We start from the raw sequence: 19,152 nt of genomic DNA, 5'->3' as shown, positions 1-19,152 counted from the left end.
GCCTGGGGCTGGTTGTAAAAAATCAGGGAACCCCTATTTGCGGGGTTTCCTGATTTTTTATTACCGGCCCCGGCTCCTTCAGCATGGTGCTGGTTACGGCTGTGGGGGGGACCCATGCTGTTTTTTTTCTTTAATTTATTTATTTTTCTATTTTTTTAACACTGAAGCCTGCACGGATCTGACTGATCCGTGCAGGCTGAAGCCAAATACGACAGGAAAATAAGGTGTATTTTCCTGTCCTATTTGGCCGGGCATTTCACGTCAATTAGCAGCCGTATTATCAATACGGCTGCTTAGTAAATCAGGAACCACCATTCTTTTGAATGGTGATTCCTGTCGTATTCTATCGATGGTGTAAACATTTGTATTTGTAAAATCAAATACGAATGTCCCCTCAATATGAATACGAATATTTGTATTTTTGGCATAGTAAATGCCAAAAATACAAATACACTCAAAATACGATTTTTTTCCACGAATCCATTTTAGTAAATTTCCCCCTATATGTTTGCTTGTCAATTTTCCCACCTATTTTGACAAATTCACCTGCCACTCAGAGGGTTAAAGGTCTATATTTGATCACAACTCCCATACATGCTAACCAGCTCTATGGGGGCCGATTCAGATCTTATCATTTGGATCTGAATTCATAACCCGTCCTCGATGTTCTGGGGTTTCTGCAAGTGCGATTATACGCGTGCGCAAACCACGGGAAATATTCACACTTGCCGAGCCGTTCGCTCGAGGAGGGGAGGGAAGGGGTGGGCAGCGGGCCATAGCAACGGAATGCTCAGTTTTTTTTATGGGCGTGACCATAAAAATGTTGGGCGTTCCCCTGCAGGTGCAGACGTGGGGGATGCCTGCTTGGGCCGGGCGGCTGATGTCACATGATGTCAGCACCCATCCTAAATCAGACAATGTGGGAACACATCCACGCGCATGCTAGCGAGTGTGGCTGCGAGTATAAGTACCCTAGCAATCAGGTCTGAATCAGGCCCTATGTGGGTCATATACATATACATGGTGTATTTAATTTCACCCCGTTTGTCTATAATGGTATTAAACATATGTCCTTTGATTTGACCTAGTTTTGAAATTTGAATCATTAAATATTAAAAGTTAAGTATCTTTCTCTTCTTTTCTATTCATTAATGCCTTCTACTAATTATCTCGAATGTCCTCTACTAATTATGGCTACAGATACCATTTGTTTAATTATCTTAGTGAATTTTCCATCACACCCTTTGGTGCATCGTGCGCAGTTTAACCGTCATTACAGGTAATAGTTCAGGGGTCAGTTCTCTCTGCTCCGCTAACCCCGCCTTCCTTTAACCCTTTGAGTGCCAAGTTTGCTAGTGAGCGATCCTCAAAATAGCTGCTAAAAATGCCGGCATCGCTCCCAGCAACTGTATATAAATAAATACAAATACAGCCAAGTCAATTATTTGAGGTTAAATATTGCGCCCAATTTAACACTTGACCCTTTGTTGAGGGTATTACAGAATTGGCCAATATTTTGGGGCATTAGTTCTGGGGACAAGGAACTGAAGATATCTGCCTTTGCAGATGATGTTCTGTGGTTCATATCCTCCCCGAAACGATCCTTGAGACCATTAATTGATCTTATTAAAGAGTTTGGAACAGTCTCAGGGTTCGAAGTGAACTTAGAGAAATCAACAGCCCTTTTTCTAAAACCAGACTATGTGCGTCCAGCATGGCATCCGCTGGCATCCGCTGATACACCAATTTGATGGGTCAAGAGAAAGATTACACACTTGGGCATTCAATTGCCGAAAAATATAGACAAATTATATGATCTTTATATGAGAAATATAATTAGACAAATAAAATATGATATTGACAGTTGGAAACACCTAAAAATATCGTATTTGGGTTGAGCTAATTTAGTTAAAATGATCCTTTTCCCGAGAATTTTTTACCCTCTTCAATCTCTCCCGATTATATTGACAAGACGAGACGTATTAGAAATGAATAAAGTCATACGTACATTCATCTGGAATGGTAAAAGGGGGAGGATTGGTCTAATACAATTATTATTATTATTCAGGCTGCTCATTTACGTTATCTTCGGGATTGGATACATGGTAAAAATATGTATGCAAATACTATAATAGAGTTTGGCATATATAACGACATAATCAACTATTAAACCCATATATTTCTTTACATCTTCTTCTGGTGTCTAACCCGCAGTTTCAACATGGTATAGCTCAATACCCATTTACTTTATGGCAGCGCCATGGAAATAATAACTTGGGACAATTTGTGGACAAGGATTCTACAAAACCATTAACATTTGTACAAGCGATAGAAAAATTCCCAATTTTGCAGTCATTCCCCCTTGCATTCTTTCAGGTACAGCATTACGTGGCTAGTCTCACCAGGGTGCTATCTCCTAAAAATTATAATACTCCACTGGATAACATTCTAAGATGTGAAATTTGTACCTTTTAAGGCAATTTCGAAGCCTTATTTATTTCTTCACACTCCTTATCAAGATGATAAATTAGATACAGGGATAGCACAATGGAGAGATAATCTACCTATGTTAACTGTAAGAAAGATGCTGAAAATACTTGAAGTTTCCATCAAACTTGTACCAGCAGCCTCCTATATAGAGTTATTCCTGACTGTTCTATATAGGAAATGCTTATCACCACATCGTAGATATTTGATGGGTCTAATATCTGATCATCGGTGTCTTCAATGTGGATCTCAGGGGGCTGAGTTGTATCATTGTTAGTGGAAATGTACAGTTATAACAGGGTTTTGGAACCAGGTTTGGAGATATACACTACACAACACCTAGTATCTGTATTCCTACTGACACCAGAATAAGCGATATTTGGCATTTTGCCCAGAGATATATGCGTAAAGCACAAAGGCTTCGCAAATTATTGATTATTGTGGCTGCGATTGCCAAGAAACGTATACTACAATTTTGGATGAGTTCCACAATACCCCCATTCTCGCTTTTTCTTAATAAGCTACACCATATCTTTAAAATTGTATGGTTGGAAACAACTTTAAAGAATGATATATATATATATATATATATATATATATATATATATATATATATAATTTGTATTTATATATTTTTTTGTATTTGTTACTTGTTAATTGCGCTTCAATAAAAGAAAATGGTAAAAACAAGATTGCACCCAAAATAATATCTCCTTCCACTTTATCCCCACTTTATATCTTCACCAGGCTTAATACATGTGCCCCATTTCGGATGGTACTTTATCACCAGCCAATCAGCTCCTATCATTTTACAAATGCAGGGTGTGATTCAGACCCACTTGTAGCGGCCGAATTCGGTCCCCCAGCTGTTGGTGGGGTCTACGCATGCGCGAATATGCGATTGTGCAAACACACTGTGTCTGATCGCCTTTGTCGAATTTCACACTCACCGAGGCTTTATAAATTGAGGGGTATGAAGGGGGATGTCTATTCGGAATCTCTAATCTCCCCCCGTGTCATCATTGTTGTTACTATAAGTAAGGTTCCCCCTGTACGATCACTTGTTCTGATTACTGGGCTTTGGCTGTTACACACAGGAGTGGGACTGTCTAATGCTAATTGCAGCATTATAACAACCTTTTTGATACAGTTATTGAATATTTTCAGCCACTTCATCCAAACCGTGAGCAATGAGATAAAATCGCGCCAGCAGATGTTACCCATCTAACAGACATCTCGGACTAATTGAACGGAGTAAATAACGAGGTTCTGTAAGATGAAATGAAATCGGATCAAGGCCAAAGGAATAATTACTGCATTTATCGCCAAGCTGGGCCGACTGAAGGGCCATCATGAGATTTAGCAATTCCCCGACCTTCACATTCTAGTCAGGATTCCTAGCACTGATGGCGGTTGCAAGATAATGACCTAGGTATATTTTCTTTGCATCCAACAAAAGTTACAAGGAAATTCCAGATTAGGGGGTTATTCTAGTTCACTCCTTCTGGCAAATTCCTTCTTAAATGGACAAAACCATGTGCACTAGAGGTGGGGCAGATGTAACATGTGCAGAGAGAATTAGATTTGGGTGAGTTATTTTGTTTCTGTGCAGGGTAAATACTGACTGCTTTTTTTATACACTGCAATATAGATCTCACTTTGAAGTAAAACCCCACCCAAATCTAACTCTCTCTGCACATGTTACATCAGCCCCACCTGCAATGCACATGGTTTTGTCCATTTTGAGAAGGAATTTGCCATAAGGAGTGAATCAGAATAACCCCCTAGCTGCCGTATTGTCGATGGGCCCGATGGTTTTCATACATCTCTGATGGCGGGGCGGCTGAGCAGATTGGGTCCTACACGCACGCAGTGCCCTCATGCCACAGTTTGAGTGTGGCCGCAGTGTAAACGCCATTTTCAGAAAGTGCTAAAGCCATGAACTGCGTCTTTGGATGACGATTTCCTGGGCCCAGTTAGCAGTTCCAGCTGTCATTCCGATGGTTGCAATAGTATTCCGATGGTGACTATTTGGATGCTGGGGTGGGAGCATACATTTATCACAAAGTAGAACACATTCGTTATATTACCTTGTAGGAGTACGCATCACCTTGTTATACCCACCATTCAACTGTAGAAAGGGGAATGTACAGTAGGGGCAATCCCCCTATTGACACCATTACACTTTGTGAGCCCCAATACCCCCCCCCCCCCACACACACACACACATGCACTTTTTCCTGACCCCCCTTTCTCTCAGGTCTATATTCAGCAAAGAAAGCCATATATACAATTTTCAGTATTACATGTTCAGTATTACACTGAATGCAAGTGAACAAGGGTAGGAGAGTGCATCTCCACTTTTGTTCTTTCCTTAAGATAAATGCAGTATTGGGAGGCCTATAACTATTGTACAGCATAGTTGCCTACCCTCCTGCATTCTGCAGGAGACTCCCTGACATAGCAGCAATCTCCCTCTCTCCCTCATTAGTCTAGCAATCTCCCTCCCTCATTTAAATTTTTTTGGGAAAAAGGAATGAGAGATAGATACATTTACATTGAATCATTTGCCAAGTATAGTAGCTCTTACTAAGTGCTTTAGGGCTCATCTACATTTGGATATAAGCCATTTTAAAAGATTCCTTTCAGATGTAGCAGCACACACCCACAGGTCTAGGTGCCACATTCACAATCTCTTTTCACAATCACTCCATATAGAACTAGACACGCCCTTTGGGTGGAGCATGACACGCCCCATCAATGGGGCGACGCGCAAAATTCTACTACCAACTATAATCTCCCTGAAACTGGTTTTCAAAAGTAGGCAAGTATGTTGTACTGTAGTTATGCCAATGGGTACTTATTTAGGATAAAGTATTGCAAGGTTTGGGGTGCATGTATTGCAAGGTTTGGGGTGTCTGCAAACAGCCTCTTCTCCTGAACCTTTGCAGGATGTTCTTGGAGATCACCCTGTTGCACATTGCACCACATTTATTTACTGTACATTATAATTTATTTTAAACAAACACATTGCTTAACATTCATACCAAGGATTAGAACCTGGGACCTGTCTCCCTGGAGGCAGACACCTTACTATTCTGACTATTAATAAGTGTTAGTTTAAAACAATAATTATTTTTAGGCAGGGGAGGAGAGGTGCCCCCTTAGGAGCAGGACTACGGTGGCACATGACCCTTGGCCTCTCTCACTCAGTACTAATAAGATGCACAACCAGGGAAAGCAAAAAATGACTTACAAAAAATGAACTAGAACTGTTTAAAAATGGATTTTAGGCAGATGAGCATTGTAACCAGGTGTGCACCCTTCTTCCAGGACGCCAGCCACCATGTGTGTGGTGCGGTATATAAAACAGGATCCTAATAAAATACTGCAATTAACTTGCGCTGTTATTCTCACCATTGTCTCGTCTAATCCTATTCAGTAGATCACTCTGTGGCCAGGGAGAGAAAACTAAAATACAATGCACCAGGGAATGCATCTTGTAATCATGCAATAATAGAGACTTCACAATATAATTAGACTCTTAAGAAACAGCCTAAGTATCCGTGTCATTCTCCATATTTCCAGAATAAATTACTCCCGTTCGTTTTCATTTTCACTTGGATATTTTTTGCACTAATACTTTATAACTTATTTAAACGTTGGGCAGGACGGGTTACCATCTGCATGGCCTGAATTACAGCCAATTTCTCCTAGGGCTAATTAGTTTTATGTCTTGTGACCATTAGTGAAGTTTGCAATTGAAGAGTCCTTCTCATGGAGTGGATTGGAAATTTAAAGTGGTCTTCGTAATATTTGCCTTCATGCCCAATCGCCAGCCTGCCATCCTCTCCCCCTAACACATCACATTAACATGAGGCAAAGCAACAATTCACTCAGCTGCCAAGACTTGGCAAACCAGCAATTCACACAGCTGACAAGACTAGGCAAACCAGCAATTCACTCACCTGCCTAGACTAGGCAAACCAGCAATTCACTCAGCCGCCAAGACTAGGCAAACCAGCAATTCATTCAGCTGCCAAAACTAAGCAAACCAGCAATTCACTCAGCTGTCAAGACTAGACAAACCAGCAATTCACTCAGCTGACAAGACTAGGCAAACCAGCAATACACTCACCTGCCTAGACTAGGCAAACCAGCAATTCACTCAGCCGCCAAGACTAGGCAAACCAGCAATTCATTCAGCTGCCAAAACTAAGCAAACCAGCAATTCACTCAGCTGCCAAGACTAGACAAACCAGCAAGTCACTCAGCTGCCAAGACTCGGCAAACCAGCAATTCACTAAACTGCCAAGACTCGGCAAACCAGCAATTCACTCAGCTGTCAAGACTAAGCAAATCAGCAATTCACTCAACTGCCAAGACTAGGCAAACCATCATTTTACTCAACTGCCAAGACTCGGCAAACCAGCAATTCACTCAGCTGCCAAGACTTGGCAAACCAGCAATTCACTCAGCTGTCAAGACTAGGCAAACCATCATTTTACTCAACTGCCAAGACTCGGCAAACCAGCAATTCACTCAGCTGCCAAGACTTGGCAAACCAGCAATTCACTCAGCTGCCAAGACTAGGCTAACCAACATTCACACCAAAATGCCACCTTCTTCCCCATAACAGAATGCCACCCTCTACACCTGAATATACCCACACCATCAGTCTCTCACCCTCTACCTTCTCCTAGCCATAGGAGGTTTCACAGTTGCGTTGGCCTAACAACAATCCTTCATTTGGTGTCTATTGCCAATCCACCCTCTTATTACTTTATTTACCAGCAAACAGACTTGTTAAAAAGAAAGAACAAAGAGGCTGTTTGTTCATTGTCTTCCAGCCTTGAACAGGGAATTGCTTCATGTTCTATTGTACATAATGATCTTAATTTTTTAAAATTCAATTGCAGGGTTCTGTTGTTCCCTGACCTTTTGCAACGAAGACAAATGTTGGGAACGCTCTCGACGTTCTACACGGAACATTCCCATCACTAATCCCAGGTCTGCTGTATTTTCTGCAGATACACAACATCTCTTCCACTAAAAGTTAATTAGTTTTAAATGTTAACTTTATACATTGTTAAGGTCATTTTGCTAATTCTAAAAACAGACTATAAAGGCATCTTAATACGTCTTACTCCTTGTACCTTATTAAATTATGCTTAACCTTAATGAAACTTGCTGTTCCAGCCTATGCAGCCCCACATTACAGTACGCACATGAGCACTCTCACCTTTCATTTCTAAATTATATCTAATTATAAGAAAGTTTTATTTACCTGTTCACAGATATGAACAAACTGGTTTGGTTCTGTATGTTATTTTGACTTTTAGCATATTATAGTCTAATCCTAACCCTAAATGTAACCCCAAACCTAAATGTAACCCTAACCCTATCCCTATCTTCAACTTTAAAAAACCCTACACCTAACCCTAATCCTAACCCAAGACCTACACTCATCCCTAATCCTAATGCAAACCCTACACCTAACTCTAATTAACCCAAAACTACATCTAATCCTAACCCAAACCCTACAACTAAACTAATTCTTAGCCCAAACCCTACACCTAACTCTAATCCTAACTCAAACCCTATACTTTAACCATAATCCTAACTCAAACCCTGCACCTAATCCTAAACCAAACCCTATATCGTAACCCTAATCCTAACACAAACCTTACAACTAAACTGGATCCTAACCCAAACCCTACACCTAATCCTAAAATACTTTGCTGGCCTATTCATATGTCGATTATTTTCATGTTGACCTATTGTACTGTACTGCTGGTGTTGACTTTCTGTCTGTTGAACTTGTCCATATCAAACATTTGCGATGTCATCTAAGCAATAGTGAGAACTGATGTTAGAGCCACAGATGGAACCCTGGAACCCTGACACCTGACACAAGGAACCCTGACACCTGCTAGATGAGAATACTAACCCCCTCCCCATCACTAACCGTCCCTACCTGCAGCCTAACCCTTCCCCATAGCAGTCGTCCCTTAGTATCTAAAACTGACCCTCTCCCTGCAGTCTAAACTTAGCTGTACCCCATTAGTGCCTAACCCTTCCCCGTGCTGGCTATGCCAACCCCCCCTGAACATCCCATCCCTATCTCTGGCATTGTCAGTGGTGTCAGAGTTCCAGCATCGGCCTCCTTGCCAGATTCGAGAATATTGCCTTGGGATTCCCTATCTGATGTCTGGTAACCAGGGTTTAAAGTGGTCCAGGAGAGGTGGTGGAACTCATGTGAGTACCAAGAGGGGTGGGCCACAGGTGGAAGAGAACCATGAAGCCACCAGGTAGGTGGTTTTCGGATGTGGCTGCATTGCGTATTGAAGTAGGTGGTGATTTTCTGTTGGAATTACTGTCTAGGGCCATGACGGAGGTAAAGCTAGTTCCACCAACTATTGCAGGTGGTGGAACTCAGTTTCACCCTGTTTCCCCCACTGTAACCAATTTTTCCCTGATATTTTGAATAATGTGACTCCTTATAGCACGGCTAGTTCTTCTTGATGGGGGTGTGACCCTTTTTTGAGGGATACAACCTTCCTTAGACTTACACCGTAAGTTGTCCGCCATAGAGAAGGTAGCACTTTAGCAAATTGACCAAGTCGCTCATACTATTTGAACCGTAAAGCTGCAAAATGTGAAGCTTTGCGGGTCATCTAAACACTGCCCGCCGCCAGCTCAAAGGTCCGTCCGCCGTATGCACCGCAAATCTCCCTGCATGCATGCGAATGGATATTTTGCATAACTGCGTATGCAAACCATTGCTCCCCTGTGTGAAAGCGCAGGAGAGTGTATGTATCAGAGTGCACTGTTTTTTAGCTACCAGTGGAGGCTTTAAGGCCTAGTACTGGGAATAAATGGAGTCAGGGGCATCTTAAGAAAGGAGGAGGCCTATAAACAGTCTTCTTCTGGTCACTCTCCTCTCTAGCCGGCAGCGCTCTTGACTCTGGGCACCAGGATCACTAGGGGACTCTAGCGCTGTCCCAGAGAAAATGCTGCAGCGCGTACCTCCGGAGGGTAAGGATTCAAAGAAATGGGTGCAGGGTGTGCGGTGTGAGTCCTTCAGGACCCAAGAGTCCCGTGTGCACTGCACACACTGCACCCATTACACAAACGCCAGTAAATAGTGTCCATGCAGCACTGTTTGTGCTGGTTTAGAAACTGATGGACACCGACAATCTGCGATGTTGTCTATTGCTTTTCAACTGAGCTGAATCTGTCGCTGAGTATATTTTCCCAGAGTCATTTGTTTCATTAGCACCTATCCCCTTGGTGGCAGAAGTCAATGAGAACAGCCCAAGGTCCCTACTGTATTTGGCATTAGATAATAATGTCAGAGAAGATTGATTGAATCTGACAAGGGAATGGAAGGTGCATAATGTTGCCAGATGGCCAGAAAATGTCTAAAAATGCACAAGTTCTGCGTTGGTCAATCTGTCCGGAGCAGAAGCTGATTAGGGAAAGAAACGTCTGCTGTATATATAATGATACAGTCAGTGCACAGTTACTGTGGGAAAAGGATTAACCTTTAATTGTTAGATGGAAGAGTTAAAGAGAGACGCAATGTCCAGTATACACTCATTGCCCAAGCTGTACTGGGTGCCATCACCCAGAACGTCAAAAAGCTGGTGGCCAGTCAGGAGCGGAGAAAGCCGGCTCCTGATGGGCCGCTAGGCGGCCAATAGAATCATTCGGAGGAGAGGCACGGAAGATGAAACATCTCTGCATCTCTCCTCAGTCCGTCTCGGGTACTGCCGGAATCGCCGGTGTTTGTTATTTTCAGAAGACCAGGGCTACTTCGGACAGAAGAGGACGTGATCTTCGCCGGAGGACCTTGGTGAGTTGGATTTCCTTCCACAGGTCCTCATATGGATTTCTTCAGATCGTGGACCTGGGACTCTTCAGCCCTGGAGCCCCAGACCAGCCCAGGAACCAAGGCACTGGACCCCGGAGCCCCGGACCCAGGGACCTACCAATGGGCTCAAGATAGGTAAGTATCAGTATGTGTGGGCTTTGGATGTATTAAAGTTTTATTTTTCATGTGTCAGTGTGTGTGTTTATTTTACTATTTTTCATACTGCGGAACTACAAGTGCCAGCGGGCCTTTTAATGCCCCACATGCTGGGACTTGTGGTTCTCCAAGTCCCAGCTTGCGGGGGAGGCTTGCTGGGACTCATAGTTCCACAGTATTAAACAATAGTTTATTCTTTCTTTTACACAAAGATCAGCCACCGCACAGGGTCACCGGGGACAGCACCTGGCTTCAGCCTGGTCAGGTAAGTCCTGGAGGGGGAGGGGCTTTATTGGGGGGGTCTCCACTCCCCCAGGGCCCCTGGCCAGGCTGACTGGTCGGTAGGGTGATGTTTTGACCGCGGGACCTTATCTATTAAGTGTCCCCCGGCTGTGACATTACCCTGCTGGCTGGTTTGGCCTGGGGCTGGTTCTTAAAATACGGGGGACCCCTACTCATTTTGTCCCCCATGTTTTAGGAACCAGCCTCGGACCTGGAGCCTGGGGCTGGTTTAAAAAAATCGGGGAACCCCTATTTGCCGGGTTCCCTGATTTTTTATTACCAACCCTGGCTCTTTTAGCCTGGTGCTGGTTTGGGCTGTGGGGGGGACCCCACAACATTATTATTTTTTTCGATTTTTTTTTTAACACTGAAGCCTGCACGGATCTGACTGATTCTTTTGTATGGTGATTTCTGTCATATTCTAACGATGGTGTAATCATTCATAGTTGTAAAAACAAATACGAATGTCCCATCAATACGAATACGAAAATTCTTATTTTTGGCATTTACTGATACACCAAAAAAAATATCGTATTTTCATATTCAAATACGATTTTTTTTCACAAATTTAGCTTAGTAAATTTCCCCCCAAGTGTCCTGCTTGTGCGCAGTTTTCAGACCATCGGGATACTGCGCTGCGGATCGTACAAGCGACCTTAAGTGAATCAGGAGCATAATACATTTTTTGTAGCTATTTCCGAAGTCCAAGACTGGAGCCCTCTAATTATTCTGTAGAAAAGTATCAAACAGGGCTATTACTTCACCAGTGACCCTGTGTTCCTGTGAATAGGGAAAAAAGCAAAATGGCAAATTATTTCTATAGTTATCTCCATGATAAGCCACAATATCATAGATTGGACGCTGCAAAGAAGCTAAATACCAACAAGTTTGTCAGCGGAGACGTGCAGAATCTGCAAACATCCGAGTATAACAGGTGCCATATAGGTTGCAAGTAATTTAGGGATATGTATGCCCCCACTGTTACTGTTCCTGTGCTACTCCTCGCGGCAATCCAGCAGATTTGCATCTTCTGCCAAGATCGCTGAAGATCTAGAAATCACAATCCCTGTATTGCTGGTTACCTTCCCTGCTTCATGGAAAATATCATGTCCGCGGAATGACAGATTACCAGGTAGCAGCAATGTCAATGATCCTGAGGCTGCTTTCAAACTAGGCCGGTAACAGAAATATAAGATACAGTATCTCTTTATTTGATTCAATAAAAATGTCTGGGAGATGGATGGACGCTGGACGTGGTTAGTATGGTGAAGCCACTCCATCATTATGCGTGCCGTCATCTCACAGATCCTGAGACTTGGACGGGCCCCATAGATGGAAACTCAGATCTGCAGACAAGACGCATTAACTGGCAGAGAACTCGGAGCCGTAGAGGACAAAACAATATAAAACAATGTGATAGCTGTAGACAGCTTCTCAGTCTCTATCGGAAGAGCACTTCTAATGGATCTAGAAGTCGTATATGATATTATGAGGGTCACAAGTTTGAATGATGCTCATTTACGCTTTTATAGAAAGTATTTAAAGGTAACTTGGGGTTTGTGTTGATGCTTATGTGTGTCAGATTGTACGGCGCTGCAGAAATTCTGTTATACAGGTTGTTTACAGACATTGGTTGAGCGGTATCAACAGCGGCGTAACTATAGCACCACAGCCACCGCGCGGGGGGGGGGGGGGGGGGCGCTGTGCATGTGGGGGTGCCGGGGGCTGCGGTGCTATAGTTAAACTCCCCCCTCAATCCCCTGCAGACTTACCTATAGCGCTGGTCGTTCTTCTGCTGAGGACCACCAGAAAATGGCCGCCCCCATATAGCACACAGTTCTCTGAAACTGTCTGCTGTATGGGGTCGGCCATTTTCTGGTGGTCCTCAGCAGAAGAACGGAGCCGCCGGGACCAGCGCTATTGGTAAGTCTGTGGGGGATTGAGGGGGGGTTTGCATGGGCGGTGGGGTGGCGGGGTAGGGGTGCTCGGCGGGGCGGGGCGGAGACGGGGGGGCGCCCAAAACGTAGCTACGCTACTGGGTATCAAGCCTTCTAAAGGAAAGAAGACAAGAGTAATCAGCTTTCAATTAACATTTACCAAGTGCATGCAGTCAAAACCAAATGGTCGACGTAGACAAAAGGTCAACACAAGCAAACCGTAGGCGTGGCAACGGTCGACACATGAACAGATTGACAATTCCCAATCAGCATTCACGTAAATGGTAAAGTTTAATTTTTTTTTTTTTAAATCCATAAAGAACTTCGAGCCATCCTCATCTAGCCCTTTAATAGGAATAAGTGAGCCAGAGCTGTTGGACTTAATCCTTTGCTAATCCCCTACTGTATTGTTCTATGTATTATATTGCAGGTGAGAACAATAGGCCTTGGTGAGCCATGGCTCACCATGGCTATCCGGAGATGGCTACTTGAAGAAGCCTCCATCTGTATGTCAACTTTCTCATGTATCAACCATCACCATCTCAACCTATTTGTCTATGGTGACCATGTCACTGTCAACTTATTGAATGTCTACCTAAACACTGATGACCTACGGACCAGACACGAATTATGGTAGAACCATCAGAACTGCCATGGACATTGAAGGAACATCTGTTCCCCACATTGGTGGGACTTCTGTGCCCTATCACCAAGCAGCTGGCTTGAATGCGCAGAAGAGGGGTGGGGGCCTATTCTATGCTGTAGCTGGCATCCTCTGGGACAGTTAATAGCCGGGTACTGGGACCTTTTGTGGTTGGGTGGTGGCCAATTCTACCGAATACCCACATTGCACAGTAGGTGAACTAGGTCCTAAGTCGCAACATTACGTACGAAGTAGCTGGAAAATCTGGAGAGTGCAAAACAACTTTCTGTCCACCAGATGTCACTTTTCCTAAACTGTTCAGTGCTATCTATTACTCCTTCATTAAAGCCAGGCAGTCACTCTTATCTTTATTATATGAATGCCAACAACCTGACACCCCTGCAGCATCTTAGAGTGTGTCTCTGTGACTGTGGTGTACTGAATGGACATGTAACACTTGTCCATTCAGGGAGGTAGCACCAAAGATACCACAGATACCACCCCTACTGCTATCCATAGTTTCCTTTCCTCTCACATCCACTAAGGAGTTTCTTTGCATGGACAGTGATTTGTTGCAATCATGTGCAAGTGTTAACTCATCCATAGTGTGCTGCTGCTGCTGCTGCTAGAGTGACAGAGTAAGATTTTTTGCTAGTAATTTTTCTTTAGTTAAACATATTTATCTAATTAGAGTATTTGGTATATATATACTAATTTGGCTAATGCTATAATGGTATATAAAACACCACATACAATAAATAAAGGTAGTACTTACAGATAGGGCTGCTTTCATTGTTGTTGCCAGATCGCCATCCAGAGGTTTCTGGCAGATGGGTCGCAGATGCGTGATCATCTCACACATTCGCACATCCATTGCCAAGAACGAGGCGTACGAGTTTCTCGATGTGTGCGTGCCTCATTCTGGCAGATGGTGGTAGTCGCAATGAGAGCCACTCAGATGAGTACGGCCCATCTGTACAAGTAGGAGACAGTCCATGGTTCACAATAAAATAACATATAATACTCTGAAAACATAGTTACATGCTTCTGAAAACATACTGTACTTTTATGCTTAGGGATTAATTCACACAAGGTCAAATTGCATTTGTAATTTATTGCATAGACATCACATTAATGATGCGCAATATACTGTGCTGAGTGAGGAGAAAGGAAATATCATAGGGAATATACTGTATAGTTGCAGACAAGAAACCCCATATTGCAGTTAGCAGTGTTAGTATCAATACTTACAAAACTTCCCTAAATATATTGTTACTAATGTTATATAGAAATATCTCGCAACAAGTGTGTAAGCATAGACACACCCCTAGGTGCTGCCAGACACGCCCTATGAGCAAAATATGACACACACCCTTGAAGGGGTGTAATCTCCCCAATTCTAGTTTTTAAAAGTCTGCAAGTATACTGCTAGCGCTGTACCTGGCAACGGGATGCGGTCATTTGGTCTACTGCATTATGGTAGACAGTCATTAGGTCGAATCCATTAGGTCGACATGCTAAAAGGTCGACATGACTCTAGGTCGACATGGGAAAAGGTCGACATGATTCTAGTTCGAAAGGTCATTAGTTCGACAGGTCATTAGTTCGACAAGGTCATTAGTTCGACATTGTCTATGTCGACTTTCACAAGGTCGACATGGAGTTTTTCACTGTTTTTTGAGCCAACATGTGCCGACAGGCGGTATTTCATGCCCTACTATCCACTAGGGCGTGGTGGGAGAATAAAATAGTGTGCCGAGCGTAGCGAGGCACCATAGCGAGCGCAGCGAGCGATGCGAGGGGATGCAGTGCACTTTAAACTGTGTCCATGTCGACTGTGTTGACATTCAGGTAAAAAAAAACAGTGAAAAACCCCATGTCGACCTTGTGAATGTCGACATAGACAATGTCGAACTAATGACCTTGTCGAACTAATGACCTGTCGAACTAATGACCTTTCGACATAGAATCATGTCGACCTTTTCCCATGTCGACCTAGAATCATGTCGACCTTTTAGCATGTCGACCTAATGGATTCGACCTAATGACTTTCTACCATAATGCAATAGACCAAATGATCCCAACCCAGACTGCTTGGCCTCAACTCCCTTTCACCTTCAGCTGATACCTATTGTTCTACACCAACAGGAAATATGAACAATATATCCATATACCATTAGCTCACAATAGAGGTAGATGTAACCTTATGTCTGTAGGTGTTACCCGCCATCATTAACATGCTGGATTTTAATGTATCTTTCAGCTCATTATTATTTCTCTGACCAGGATTATTGGTAAGAAAATGTTGTTTTTCTCCCTTAGCGAGCACTGATGAGGTAAAGCCGGGTCTGGGGCTGAGGGTCATTTAAATATCTGATAAGTAATTATTGTGATAACGCTGAATAAATTGTGGCACATCTTGAAAGGGCAGAGAAGGTGCTTTGTTATTAAGGTGCCCGTATTATGAGTTAAGTCATTCTGTAGAACGCAGACCTTTCAGTTTCATTTACATATAAATAAGCAGCTTATTATTTTCTTCCAAAGCTTTCTCTGAGAACTCGGCTGGTGTTACCAGATTCCAGTATATAAATGACTAATCACGGAGCAGGTCACCAAGAATACAGAACTTTGCTGCATAAATACTTCAAGGGGGTTTGAATTTGAGAAATGATTGACACTCTGATAGGCAGAATCCTGGGACCAAACCAGATGGCTGTTACCCATATTGTACATGGTACCAGCTGCGTGGCAGTATTAATGTATACGACGCGTATACAACAGCGAAAAACACTTGCTATAGGTGCTAATAATAGAATACGTAAAATCTGTCTGTATCGGGATTTTATAGGGATTTTGTTCACATTTTAATCAAAACAAGAACTAGGTGGACAATGGGAAGAGCTTCAGTCGGCATGCGGTCATTTGGTCTACAGCATGATGGTCGACAGTCATTAGGTCGACACCATTAGGTCGACACGGGAAAAGGTCGACATGGGTCTAGGTCGACATGGTTCTAGGTCGAAAGGTCATTAGTTCGACAGGTCATTAGTTCGACAATGTCCAGGTCAACAGTCAAAAGGTCGACATGGGGTTTTCCACTGTTTTTTGAGCCCTACCATCCACTAGGCCGTGGTGGGAGAATAAAATAGTGTACCGAGCGCGAGCGGATGCGGTGCACTTGAAACGGTGTCCATGTCGACTGTGTTGACATTCAGGTAAAAAAAAACTGTGAAAAACCCCATGTCGACCTTTTCAACATAGACATTGTCGAACTAATGATCCGTCAAACTGACGACCTGTAGAACTAATGACCTTTCGACCTAGAACCATGTTGACCTTTTCCCATGTCGACCTAGACCCATGTCGACCTCTTCCCATGTCGACCTAATGACTGTCGACCATCATGCTGTAGAGCAAATGATCCCATGATCCCAACCCCTTCAGTCAAAGGGTCGACATGTTTTTGCGTTATTTTTTCTCAAAACAGGCGGTACTTCATACACTGCCGTCCACTAGGGTGTGGAGGGAGAATATTTTACAATATATAACTGTGCCCGAAGTATGGCGAGCACCGTGAGCGCAGCGAGGGGATGCGGTACACAGATACGGTGTCCATGTTGACTTACGTTGAAATTCAGGACAAGAAAAACATGTGAAAAACCAATGTCTACCTAGCATTGCAGAATTGGCTGATTCTGGACGTCCTTTCTTTGCCACCATACTCTTTACGGTTAATAATATTTTGCCATTTAAAAAATTAGTTAGAAGGCCACTATTGGCTTTCTAGCGTGCGGCATAGCGGTTCCTGATTGGCAGCAGTCGGTAGGAGGAGCCACATAATGACAAAATCATTGTGCGGCTTCTCCATTGTCCGTGGGTTTAGGTTTTTTGTTTTTTGTTTTGCCAAGTCCCGGGAATCTACACCGGAGAACCGGGTGAGTATAATTTCCTTCCACAGGCAACCCTATGGATTCCTTCAGGACTGGACGGATGGCGACTTACCTACAGGTGCAAGGGGTGTGGATCAGTTGGTAACCAGCAAGTTGTTAGACAGTCATTAGGTCGACACCATTATGTCGACATGCAGTTAGGTCGACATATGTCTAGGTGTGGCATTAGCGATCTATTCATAAATTTAAATGGTCGACTGCAACTTATTAATCAGCGGTCCATGATGAATTACGCCCTAAGACTGCGTAGAGACTAAACAGGGTCGCCTCTACCATAAGGCAGCTGCCTAGGGACTCCACATTCTGCAGCGCGTCCCTGAGTGTGGGTGTTGGTGGTAGCAGTGAGCTGAGGTTCGGCAGGGTGGCGGTTCAGTCCTTGGTAAGCAGCAAATTTCATTGCTTACTGAGCCCTAAGGAAACATTTATTAACCCTCTCCATGCCTGATTAGAAGTGTAAAAGCCGCCTGATCTATCAATCCCTCTGTTGTGCGCAGTAACATGGACGGGGGTATTAGCGTTCTCCCACGTGATGCCTCCTCACAATAACAATGCCATTTAGTAACAGGTTTATTGTGAGGATAAAATGATTACGCCGAATCGCAACTCGCACTGTGACGCTCGGGGACCCTGTCACCACTTTATAAAAATCAATTTTGTTCCATTTCTTTCTAGCTATTAAAGCAACTAAATAGTGTTTACTACATAAACACCGACCGCACCAGCTTACAACTGGGGATTACACACTCGTGACTCTGACGCTCGCAAGACGTAAACCGTACGTATTGTATATATTATTTCTCCATGCAGAAGCTGAATCTCGCTTGGAAGCACGTCGGAATAACTGTAAGTTATGTAGATATTGGAGAAGCAATTGCAGATGTTTGTGAGTCATTGTGTTTGACATTAGCAAACAGAAGATTTGATCATTAATGCGGTAACGGCAGAACCTGCTCATTATTACATGAGTCACCGCCTGTGACATTTAGCAATAAGGAGTTTAGAAACATTCTTGAGATTACCCAGTTATTAAAACAAAGTATAGGTGTGATTTGGTGGCAAATACTGTGGGAATAACTCACCGACCGGCACATAGGCTTCATGGAGGACATTGTGTGGGGAATGTGTCCTGATTTCAGGGCGAGGGCCTATCCCAGGATCCATAACAGCTGAAGGTTTGTTCTGGAGACTCCATGTTGGATGTGAGCGTTCCTGCGCTGTCTCCACCCATAGCGCCAAATTGAGCCAGACCCACCAAAGTTTACCAGGTGACCTGAACTCTGACATGTGCTACTGTGCATGCACGCCATGTTCTCGCGACTTTCCTCCCGGGCATTTAGGGATGGCCTTTGTTGTGGCTGCCATCGATGGCGGTATAATATCTAATGGATGACTACAAATTTTTTTGACTATTGATGGTCATCTATTTTCTTTGACTGGCTCATCGGCCAATCAAAACATGGAGGTGTGGCTGCAGGTGTCAGGGGCGGAGCTATGTTCTGTGTCTCTGCACCTTTGGTTATGCTGCACCATCAATGGGGAGGAACCATCTGTCTCCCCCATCGATGGCAAAACTATTCTACATCAACCATAAACCACCAATGACTGTGATTCATCGATGATTGATCTCTACTGGAATTCCCGGTGAATGCACGCACCTGTGAGACAATGATACAAGCTACGAAGAACCCTACAAGTGCTCTCGGGTTACAAATGGGCACAGTGCTACCTACCACATTTGCATTTAGAACAAGACAATTCCCAGAGATACTCTTAAGCTCCAGGCAGCATCAATACTACTATATATCCCTGTGTTATATCCCT

At 43.5% G+C, this 19,152-nt stretch overlaps 1 long non-coding RNA gene across 1 annotated transcript in view; it reads right to left on the bottom strand.

The window, feature by feature from the left end:
* The window catches only part of LOC146079790 (uncharacterized), a 73,227-nt gene extending 54,678 nt beyond the window's left edge, over positions 1-18,549 (bottom strand). Inside the window, exons 1-2 of the long non-coding RNA XR_014474753.1 lie at positions 18,411-18,549; positions 14,157-14,354 (exon numbers count right to left, since the gene is read on the bottom strand). This is a non-coding gene — a long non-coding RNA (uncharacterized LOC146079790). The remainder of the gene's footprint in view (positions 1-14,156; positions 14,355-18,410) is intronic.
* Positions 18,550-19,152: the final 603 nt, after the last annotated feature.

Source organism: Crinia signifera, chromosome 5 (genome assembly GCF_055691185.1).
Source record: "Crinia signifera chromosome 5, ASM5569118v1, whole genome shotgun sequence".
Taxonomy (NCBI): Eukaryota; Metazoa; Chordata; class Amphibia; order Anura; family Myobatrachidae; genus Crinia; species Crinia signifera.
The sequence above is the reverse complement of the archived record's forward strand: the minus strand, read 5'-3'. Positions and strand labels throughout refer to the sequence as shown.